General features: G+C 34.5%; 1 long non-coding RNA gene across 1 annotated transcript; it reads left to right on the forward strand.

The window, feature by feature from the left end:
• The first annotated feature begins 1,096 nt into the window (after positions 1-1,096).
• Positions 1,097-10,906, forward strand: LOC128982904 (uncharacterized). Its single transcript, XR_008489757.1, has 2 exons — positions 1,097-1,296; positions 10,589-10,906. It is a non-coding gene; the product is annotated as an uncharacterized LOC128982904 (long non-coding RNA).
• Positions 10,907-12,180: the final 1,274 nt, after the last annotated feature.

Consider the following 12,180-nt stretch of genomic DNA (forward strand, 5'->3'; position numbering starts at 1 on the left):
TAGAAGTTTTGGAGAAATTCTCTCCAAGCCCTTTTAGAAAATCCTTAGTAGCAAACTTGGTGATCACATGAACAGAAGCCTCACACCCAACAATAACTTTGATTGGACGGGGTTTGCCTCTTGACCCCTTCCCAACACGAAAGAACTTGAAGGAGTTCACATTTAAACTAGGTTCAATTGCCGTGAAAATGACTTTCAGGTGTTCCTTATCATCCATCATTCTGTCCTCGGCCGTACTCTTTGTGCTCTCACGCAACCCAAAGACCATAACATTTTTGGCCCGGAGATTTCTTTCATTAATTAATTTCTTCAATGGTGGAGGCAAGGCAGGAATCAGAAGAGGAGTGGCTTTCAAGCTTGGCTAATCGTTCGCCATGTGTATCAACCGTTGTGGAGGCTTTAGCCAGGTTCAGGGATATGGAATCCACTTTATTTTCGACAGAAGTCACCCATGGTTCCAAGCTTGATAAGGAGCTCGACACCTCCGCTCTAATTTCCGCCACGTCTTTAGAAATGTCATCAATTTTGTTCACCTTACCAAGCAGCTCATCAAGCTTTATGACTGAAGTCATTTGCACGGAAAGTTGAGATATAGGGGTGCTGGAAAAAGAGACACAGTCCATACGGGAACACAACCATTTAATATTGCCATCGTTGCCCAAGCGGTTGTATTCAGTTTTATTCATTCTTATGCATTTACGGTGAAACCATCCTTTGCAATCCCCGTCACACTCCAGTGCGTCTTCAGAGTTAAGGACTGCTTTAACACAAACAGGACAGGAGACAGACATGATAATGCCGTTGATATAGTATAGAAAAGTTTTCGAACAGCACAACCAAGAGGCTTAATAGGCAAAACGATGAGAAGCGCGTCCTTCAATGAGGATATTCAACACTGATGGCTACTCAATTCACCATCGGTAGGTGGGTGCACTTCATACAGTATTTATTCTTGGAGTTGACAAAATCTAGAAGGCTGTGGAATATGACAGACGCAGATTCGTTTGCTTGTTTGCTTGGTTGTTGGTTCAGTTCCAGTTCCTTCGTTCCACAAATCCACAAAGAGGTGAAATAGGGTTATGTATGGCTGACAAATTTGGCAGGCAGAATAGGGCTGGACCAATTTGGGGGAATAACACGTAGTTAGATGAGGTAAATAGAATGTTAATGGTTTAATACATTCATCTTACTTCCAGATTTGCGATCCAATACAATTTGTTGGCAAACTATACGTATGTTATAAATAATTAAACAGATACGATGTCACAGTGCAAGCAAGATAAATCGTGATTCAAGGTGATCAATCATATCCATTTTTCATAAATCATAAATCTTTATTGGTCATTAAATAACATATGTTACAATAGACCTCGTTAACAAAAGAAGGGCCATAGATTCTAGATAGTATAACATGGTCTATAACATGGAATCTTCACTAAACTTAAATATAACAAAGACAACAAGAAAATAAAGCTAAAATCATTTGAAAAACACAGAACTATATATATGAAACAAAAGTGAGGTACCTACTTAAACAAGTGTTTGAAAGACTAGGTAACAGTTGACTAGGGACTAAGTAAGAACTAGATAACAATTTTACCATTACAATTGTATTCTGCAAAAAATTCATCTAAACTGTAAAAAGGGTGGTCAGCAAGCCAAACCATCAACTTTTGTTTTAGCCGAGTACAAGGAATGTCAAGTATTTCACTTGCAAAACAATTTACTATTTTTACTGATATACTAGCAAAACTTTGCTGTACTGTTGTTAGTCTGGTGTAGGGCCTATCCAAAGCAGATCTTCCCCTTGTGTAATATGAGTGAAAATTATTTCTTGAGCTAAAGAAATGTGAATTAAGGATTAACCTAGTTTAAACCTACCAGGATAGTATAATTTTATGTTAACAAACCAAATTTAATTCTGATTAGATGAAACCAATGGCAAATCTATAACACTAGTCCTAATGTGTTGAATTTAACTGTCCTCTATGCTAGGCTTGGCTAGGGAAATGGAAATGCATGGGTTGTAACACAGCCACCTCTAATACATTAGAGGTGGCTGTGGGTTGTAATCATTAAGTAGGCCTAATCACTGTTTTTAAGTAAATTTAATTTGGCGTAAATGTTCCGTCATCAAAACTACGAAAATGTCCCATTAAAGTGGTACCTATCTACAAAAATCAATACGGTACAACACAAATTCTCTACTTAAAATTACAATTTTTTGAAGTAGATTGGAAAACGTTGCCTCTTGTATTCACGGCTGCACTTTACTTGACGTCCTACACTCATTCGAATGAAAATATCGATTGATATATCGATTAGTCGATTGCTTCATTTGATATATCGTTTGGTTAGTTAGGTAAGGTTAACCTAACCTAACTAACCAAACGATATATCGAATGAAAATATCGAATCGAAAAAAAAACAATCGAATGAGTGTAGGACGTCAAGTAAAGTGCAGCCGTATTCACTTCACTGGAATTGGGGGTTTGTAATTATTATTGTTATTATTAACTTATTATTTTATTGTTTATACAGTACTTCCATACTTACATTTCAAAGTATTTAAATTTAACCTTTTTTATTTTTGAAAGGAAATACAAGGTGGTGTGTTGCTAGGCTACTTAGTGGTTAGTGTCTTCGACTTCAGAGCAAGAATGACAGGTTCGTTTTTCGACACATCCACAACATTTGATGGGTTTGGACCACTTTACCTTGAATGTTTTTGTGATTAGCTCTCCTGCAAAATGCCTCTGGTATATAGAGAACAGTGACAAAAAAGAAGATAAAAATTTAGAAATTCATTCCAACTGCAATTTCTGTGTATGGCGGCCACAGCCACTATTAGAGTGATTAGGTCATAACAAACAGTTTACAAGTACATCCTTCATTACATTTGAATCCGAGGATAGGCCTACAGGAAGAACTTTTCCAAAGACAAATTTCCTTCCACCAAATACTGCTCTAACTTGGCAAAGGTCAGATTTTTAACAGGAGTGGGCAAATTGTATAACACTGGGTTTTCACCAGACCACAAAGTTTGTTTGGGTACTTTCCTGTTAAAGGGAACATTAATTATTATCAATGATTTCTTTTCGATTTATCGATATTTTTGTTTTACTTCACGATCCGTATTCCTTCTGTTTTAATATCTTCAAACGCATTTAAATTACAAATTAAGAACTGACCTTGTTTAGGCAAAAATAATAGCTCATAGGCCTAAATTGGAGTAGGAAATGAAACTATTCTAAACTAACCTGACATAACTAACCAAACTTGCTGTAGGCTAAGTTACCATTTCAAAATTCCGTTTTATAACAGAAAATGCATATGGGGAATAGGCAATCAAACGGGGCTAACGAGGCTGCTCTTTACTTTAGGCACAGAAAACGTACTACTATAACCCAGAATGCCAACCGCATGGTAAAAAGCATTAAGCGGTTTGAGAGAGCTTTGCCTGTCAATCCGTAGGCAGCGTCGCCATGCAATAGCATAGCAACGCTGGTGGCGCTGCCTACGGATTGACAGGCAAAGCTCTCTCAAAACACTTAATGCTTTTTACCATGCGGTTGGCATTCTGGGTTATAGTAGTACGTTTTCTGTGCTTTAGGTCCTACAGTCATTCGAATGAAAACATCGATTATTCTATTGTTTCATTCGATATAACCAAACGATATATTGAATGAAAAAATCGATTAATCAATATATCGTTCGATATTTTCATTCAAATAGTACCTAACGTAAAGTGCAGCCATTTTTAAATTGTTTGTTGATACTGAACAGTATTTATTTACTGTATCCTTATCGTAGTTGTCAACTGATATGTTTCAATTTTTTATAATCAATATATCGGATAGAAAAAAATCACGTTTTTGTTGGCACAAACAACCGAATGAAAATATCGATCGATACCCTATATCCATTATTCGATATATCGTTTGGTTAGTTAGGTAAGGTTAACCTAAACTAACTAAGTTAACCAAACAATATATCGAATGAAACAATCGAATAATCGACATTTCCATTCGGGGGTACACTTCAATATCTGTTGGCGCAAACAACCGAATGAAAATATCGATCGATAGGCTATATCGATTATTCTCTGTATCGTTTGGTTAGTTAGGTAAGGTTAACCTAACCTAACTAACCAAACGATATATCGAATTAAACAATTGAATAATCAAAATTACTCATTCGGTTGTTTGTGCCAACAGATAACTTATGGAAGTGTACCCTTATTCGGTTGTTTGTGCAAACAGATACGGAAGTCCTCAAAAGTACCCAAAAATCGTATTACAATCTCTCTCGACAGTTTCTCTCCAGCTTTAGTCGTTGTGCTTTTGGTGGTGCCTCTAAAGGGCCACACAACCAGTGAGAGAAAGTGCCAACTGCCAAGCAATATTATCTCGTCAATTTAAGTGTTTCTTTTTGTCTAGAGTATTTATCACTGTATCGTTTTCTTTTTTTAAATATTTTAATCCTTGTTATTAATTTATAAAATCTTTATCAATTGTTGTTAAGTTACTCTTTGTTGTTGTTTTTGTATAGTTTTTAATGATATATTTCTTTCAATTAATTGTGTCCTTTGTTATTGATTATCTTGAATAATGATTGATTATCTTCTTGAATATTAATTATCTTGTTAAACCCACTTGTAAAATGGTGTTTGCCGTTTAATAAAATGAAAATGAAAATGAAGTTTCATCCATTGCACTTTCATTGTAACTTAGGCTATGTAGCCTGCATTCATGTAAGTTAAATAGCATTGCCTATGGTGAAAGACTCAACGGCCATTTGAAATGTTTAGATCTTTGCTATGGAGTGTTAAAAAAAGAATGCTAAGGTGCAAGAATTCATAGGCTTGGCCGGGAGGTTAACCATGATAGACATAGGCCTAAAAGGATAAAAGTACATTTTTATAAAGTTTAGTAAAAATGCTATTTATTCACAGAAATGGATTTTAATCTATGCAGTAAAAATGTGTAACTTAACACTACCCAACAAGATTCATATTTTACTAAAGACTACACAGTAGGATAACAAAACGTAAATATCACAACATCTACATGTCCAGTGATCATAAATAAATATCACAAGAAAAAGAACTTCTTTTTAATCATTACATGGAAACAAAATGAATAATTGCAATGAAATAGACAAAATCAAAATACAGTAGAACCTCTTTAATCCAAACTAATTGGGACCGGGGGTAGTTCGGATTATTGAATAGTTCGGATTACAGAACATATTGTTATTTTTACATAACAATTGCTAGGGAAAAGTGAAAAATGCTTTATAAAGTAAAATACAGTGTTTATTTAATACAGTAGTAAACATAAGGAATAAACAGTACTGTACATTACAATAGAAACAATTACGGTGCCTATACCAATAAATGCAGTATGCAATGAAGAACTACTGTTCTGTGTACAGAGTACAGCAATAAGGGGTTCGGATTAGTGGACGTTCGGATTACGGGGGTTCGGATTAAAGAGGTTCTACTGTACTACACTTTTGATGTAATGGAAACAAACAGCTAAACCTAAACCAAAACACAGCCGACAGCCAGAACGATACGTCACGTCATAAAATCAAGCAGACACAAATTGTTTCTTCTTTTTCAGTGGCTACTGGCCAGTTTTTTTCGTTCACAATAAGTGATCAGTAGACGCTTGTTGGTAAGACCTGGACCCAGGACCGATTTAATTTTTCATGTTGAGGTCCCTAGAGGCCAAAATTACCATCCGTTCAAATTCATATCTATATATTTATATATATATATATATATGTGTGTGTGTGTGTCCGTTAGCACGATAACTCGAGCAAAAATCATCCGATTTTGATGAAATTTGGTACAAACGTGTAAAACCTACATTTATTCGAACGAGTTCGCGAACCAGCGTGATCGGACTATGGGAACGGGGGTTTATGGGGGGTTTTATGGGGTAAAAATAGGTTTTTCCCATTTTTGACCCTAAAAACACAAAATTTTACAATTTCTTTTCACACCATTTTGTAGAGCATAAAAAATCAAATAATTTTGTATATTGAAGCGTTATTGTGTGCCTAATGGTTACGGAGAATATTCCAAAAAACTGTAAATTTAAAATCCCCATGTTATTCTTATAGAGAAAAAGTCAACTGTTGTAGTTTGCTTGTTTATGAACATATTTTGACCGAATTTGGAAAATACATTAATTTCTTACTAACCTATTAACATAAAAAAACCACCTTTTTACCCTCCCTGTTGCAGCAAACCTAAGTAGGCCTACTCATTTAACTAATTCTATTTAAATAGGGAATAAATATGATATTTTTAAGGAGACATTTTAGTGTAAATCCTATCAGGCTAATGGAAATTCGCTTAGTCTGAAGGTTTGCTGCGGCGGGGGTATTTCATTTTTAATTCCTTCTTTTTCTATTTAATGTTAAACTTATTTGGGTTTGTTGATACAAAAAAACAACAACCAATTATATAATATGTTACATGAGAATCATAAATGTTGCTTACAAATCAAAGTCAACTACGATACTGTATTACTATTTTACAGGAATTAAATAGACCACAAAAATATGTTTGGATAAATGGCATTGACCAAAGAATACTGTCAGAGAATACTAATGATTTTCCCCGAGGAAAGCTTGGTTCACAGGTACTTTTAAAGAAAAAATATTAATTACTTATAATTACATATATTTCATTTTAGACTTTATTATTTTCGTGTTAAGAGGATTTTCTCTTTTATGTAAGTGCACGTTTGTTCGGTGTTTTTATTCGAGTTTGATTTCTGAAAACTTTACTTTACTTTCTGAGATAAAAAATGCTAGGTATGCGGTTTGCTCTAGCTATATATAATGACAGTTACCTATTTTAAGACTAAAACTAAAGAGTCATATTTTATTTGCAAAAAAATACGCTTTGTCTTTATTGAAAGGTGCAAAAGAAACGATTTTTGGATTTCAAACATTTTTATATTTGTTTATTTTGAAGATGGAATTCATTTCATGATTATTGAGTTTGGGGAATGTTAAACATTCGTGAGCCCTGAATCAAACTTGTGTCTTCTGAAAACAGTATTATCGCAGTGATGCGGAGGAATGTTCTACAAAACTAAAATTCAGAAAACTTTACCGGGGAAACGAATCAAATGCTTAAGGGGCACACTTTTGAAGCCCTTTATCAACATATAGTTTTAAATGCCATTTTGCGTTGAGCTGGATCTTAAGATTTAAAATTACACCTCAATCATAAATATCAGTGAAGTATTTCGGGTGAAAAAGGGCTGTTACAGCTTATTTTATTAGGAAGATAGATAATGTTAAACAAGGCAATGACATATCACATGCTTAACACCAGATATTAAAGGGTAATGATTGACCGAAGAGCCATTGATTTACAAAAGCAAATAATAAAATCAATTACAACAATGAATATTGGCCGATACGTGGCAGAGCTGACCACGGGGGGTAGATTTCCGGGGGTAGATTTCCAGTCGCGGGCTGTTTCACGACCGTATATAAGCCCCGCCCCTCGTGACGTCAAAATGACGTAGGCGTTTTTTCATGGGGGTAAATATCCGGGGGTAGAAATCCGGCGACCCTGGGCTGTGAGTAGCGGCTCGAGGACTGCAGTGACGTCACTGCCTCGGTCCGATGGGCGAGGGGGGGGAGAGGGGCACGCTCTGTCTGGCCCACCTGGGTGCTGTTGGAGCTCCGGCCTGTTTACATTAAAACAACAAGCATGTTTATTCATAGTGTCTTCTTCAAAAGCCTAAACAGCAACTCAATCTTTTTATTAGTTTACACGTGTTTGTTATACTAACTGACAAACTTCAACACGTTCCCAATAATCAGTTTTTTTATTTACTAGAAGTAAACTCTATTTCATATTAGTTAAGGTCAATTAAACGTTTTTCTATACAGCTATGTCATAATACTTTATCTATTTATTTTATATAAATTATATATTGCTCCCAGTTCATCGATATTTTGCAATGAACAACAAAAAGATTTCGGGCGACTAGTTTAATAATTCTAATAAGTTATTCTAATCTTTCAATGCGGAAATATATGTGTAAGGCTTGGTATGCGTAAAAACTGATTCAAAATATATTGCTAATTTAGTGGTAATTACATGTGGAGGATAAGCCGTTGTCTGGACCGGGGGCGTTGCCGCAGGGAATTGAATGAAATGAAATGAAAAAGTGCTTTTATTTACAAATAAGTGTACAACAATAACTTCTTAGCACTAAATACAACAATGGACAAAAAGCCCGTCTGTTGCGGCTGGCGTACCTGGTTAGCACTTGTACAAAAATTGATTAATAATAACAATTTAATGAAACTAATAAATAATTATAAAAAAGATTTTAAAAGTAATGACATTTGGGAAAATGATTCTCACAGATTGAATTCTTGAATTAACCCTTAATTTGGCAAACAAATATTTTTTTGAAAACTACTTTTTCCTTGCAATATTTCAATCAAAAGGGTCTAAAGGAACTTCAAAAAAATAATTTTAAAATTCTGTTAAGTATTTTTTACAATTTTTTCATGTGTGCCATTTTTGGCACTTTGCCAAAGATGCAGGGATTTCTCTAGGAATCTTTTGTTGAATTAAATACATAAAGTTTATCTGTATAGCACTTAAAAATAGACTTTAGGGTTTGAATAAGTCGACATTATCACATATTGGATATCAAAATTGTATAACTATAATTATATGTAATATATAAAAAAATCAATTTCTCCACAAAAGTTATCAATCCAATATAAAATGGTATAAACGTCATTATAAAAAATGAACTAAAATATATACACATGTAAAACCTCTACAAAACTATGTGATTACAATAAAAAATACATTATTATATAATTTATTGATATTTCATTAGTCATGCCCATCAGGAAAATCGTTTGAAATTTCATTAGAGTATGCCCATCAAGAAACATCATCTACTTTTGGTGAAACCCGACAAAACAATTGTTATTTTCTTTCAGTTACAGCATTGCACTTTGAACACTAAATCGACGATTTATTTTTTATTTTTACAAAATCTGCATCGACCTCTTGATGTATACAAAGAAAGGATAATGTCCAACACCATCAAAGTGTACATCTTCAACATACATCAGAGCAGCTGGTGTGAGAAGAAGTAAATCCCTGTCTTTTAGAACTTGTCTTTTACTCATTTCTTTGGTTAGCAATTCAAAAATCCCATAACTAAAATTTTTTTGTGACATATTGTCTTGCTGGTTTTTCAATTTAACTATTTTCAACGTGGCAGCAATGCGTTATTGCACGATATGTCGATACAGTGAGCAAATATTTGTAAGTACCAAAATCTTTATCGGAATGCACAATTAACTTTCATATAAGAAGTTTCACTTTCAGCAGGAAATAGAACTCTTTTTGGTAGATATTTGTTGCCATGGATGGTCGGGAGTTTTTGTAAAGCCAAAGTCTTTTCTAAACAGCCTAGTGAAAAGTCTTTCATCAAAAAAAACATTTTTATTTTACAATTTGTGGAAATAAGAGACATACATTTACAAATATAAATACCTTTCACTGTTTTATAAACAGTGTGCCACTTTAGGCGCGCTCAATATACTAAAAAAAAAATAACTGTATCTTTGGTAATGTGCCATTTTTGGCACGCCCAAAAATTTTCATTGTTCCCTGGTTCTTTGGCAATGTGCCATTTTTGTCACACTCAAATTGTTTAGTTTATAAAAAAATCAATGTTCATATTTAAGCTTATTTCTGACCTGGGTTATGTTTTCTCATCTTTAATCTGTGCAAATCACTTAGATATATAGGTAAACAGCCTAAAATATTGAAATAAGAAATAATTTACTAACCTTCTACACTAAGCCTCCATACTTCCTTTTCTATATGTTGGTCTAAAGTGATAGTAATTTCCAAAACATCCACTATAGTGCACTAAAACATAATAGCAATAGGCAAAGAACCTTTGGACGCCGTTTGTTGGAATTAAAAAGTTAACAGGCGAACGTGACATTTTTTTGAATCCTCATGTGCCAATAATGGCACGCTGTCAAATTAAGGGTTAACCCCCATCTTTTAGACCAAGCATCTTTTAAATAATTGCTTAAGACCCGCCAATCCCAACCATTCAATATCTCTATATATTGTTCCTGTGTCAAAATTGGACAGCCAAAATAAAATTTCCTTGTTGAATTTAAAAAGGGACAAACAGATATAAAATGAAAAACATCTTCTTTCTCTTGTAAATTACAAAGAGTGCACAAATGATAATTGTCTACAAGCCACGGTTTGAAGTTGAGGTTGATAAGCTCAGCTCTTGCCTTGATCACCCAGGACATCACAGTTATGTCATATCTGTCAGCAAGGTATGTCTTATCTTTTAGGTCGAAGTTAATAGATAAGAGTTGTTGGTGATACAGAGACATGCGCGCTCGACCCTCGCAATCACTTTTCCATGCTGCCCTTTCCCCTTCCACTACACTCATCAGCTGTGATTGTAGAACAGGGATGCCAACCTCGTCTACGTCGAAATTTATTTACTCTGGTTTCCCTTCAAAACGAATAAATCTTTCGCAGGGAATTGCGTGTGGAGGTTAAGCCGTCGGCTGGACCTAGGGGGGTTGCTACAGAGAATTACGTTTGAGGGTAAGCCATCGGCTGGACTGGGGGTTGTTGCCGCAGCGACTCTCTCCCACTCCACTCAGATAGAGAGAGGGGTAGTCGGCCGTGACGTCACCGTTCGGTAGTCTTTGCAGTCGGGAGCCCTTGACGCGTTCCCGACTAAGGTTCAGTCTGCTATACCCGGAGACAAGGACTACGGACCCAGGATCAACTGTATATAGATAAACCTGCGTGATAGGATATAGAACACTGAATAAATGCAAATGTTAGAAACTTCAGTCTTTCACTTATTTACCTTTACCGCCCTGTGTTTTGGAGGAAATTTTCTTACAACCAACATGATGAAGATGGCATTACTATTCATGCTCTTGGTCTTTATAAAAATGATCAAACATAACTTAGTTTGAAAAAAGAAGTTTTTTACTTTGCAGGTATTGCAGGTTTGCATCATTGTTTACTAAATATTTGTACTTATTTTGTAGCCTGATGTAATGCTTTTATTTTTATGCAATCTTTTTACTAATTAGAAAGCTACTTTGGGTCACATACTGTATTTTCTAGTTGGTAAAATCGCAAAACTATTCATCAAAAGGCTATCTACATTCAGAAATTGCATATCTTCCAAATTTAGCTATCGTTTGTCAGGCGAATTTTACAAAATAGCTACAATTTATTAGTTTTGCTTGCTTTCAATATGATAAACAATCAGTTAAAACAACCTTAATTTATTGACCCATAACTTATCGAATATAGCCCTGAATGATAAAAGATTACAGCTATGCCCAAGTGAACTGATAAATGATATTCCTCTCCAGTGTTTTTTGAACAATTATAATTTTTTGCTGGTAACATTTTTACCAAAAAAATAAGTAGGTGTTATGATGAGTGAATGGATCTGGTTAAACGATTTCAAATCAATGGAAGAGATTTTCAAAATCCATTTCAAGGTATTATGTAGCCTATGAGTTATCCTATTAATTTCTCCTAGTTTTAAATTCAGAATGGTTTTTGTTTGAAATAAACATATTACACTGTACTGTATATTTGAGTTTTTCTAGATATTAAAATATAGGTAGCTAAACATATTTGGGTGTGAATAGTCTTGTTGAATATAATAAATAAATAATTAAAATTAACTATGTTAAAATTATCAATGTGGTTTGGTAAAATCTATATTATAAATACGCTACATGAAACTTTGTGAACAATAAAGGCTTTTTGTTTTAAGATTTAACCCCACATATCATATACCAAAATGTTCGTCTAGGTGCTTAGATTTGCAAACTGACCTTACATTTTTGAAAAAGTCCCTCGGGCTCTGCCCCAGTGGCTTTTAAAGTTCCCATGTTATCCTTATGAAAAACATATTTTTTACCTTGAGCCAGAAGGTCAGATCTGAATAAAAACGACTTAGTTTTTCTATTTAATGCCTAAAGAATGAGTAATTTCAGACTTCTAGGTAAACAGGAAATAGGAGAATTAGTGATGAGTGAGTCAGACAGTCAGTCAGTGAGGGCTTTGCATTTTATAGGTATATATGGATCATT

This window comes from Macrosteles quadrilineatus, unplaced genomic scaffold (genome assembly GCF_028750875.1).
Source record: "Macrosteles quadrilineatus isolate MER2022 unplaced genomic scaffold, UCM_ALF_1.0 Scaffold_1__1_contigs__length_201487025, whole genome shotgun sequence".
NCBI classification, from domain to species: Eukaryota; Metazoa; Arthropoda; class Insecta; order Hemiptera; family Cicadellidae; genus Macrosteles; species Macrosteles quadrilineatus.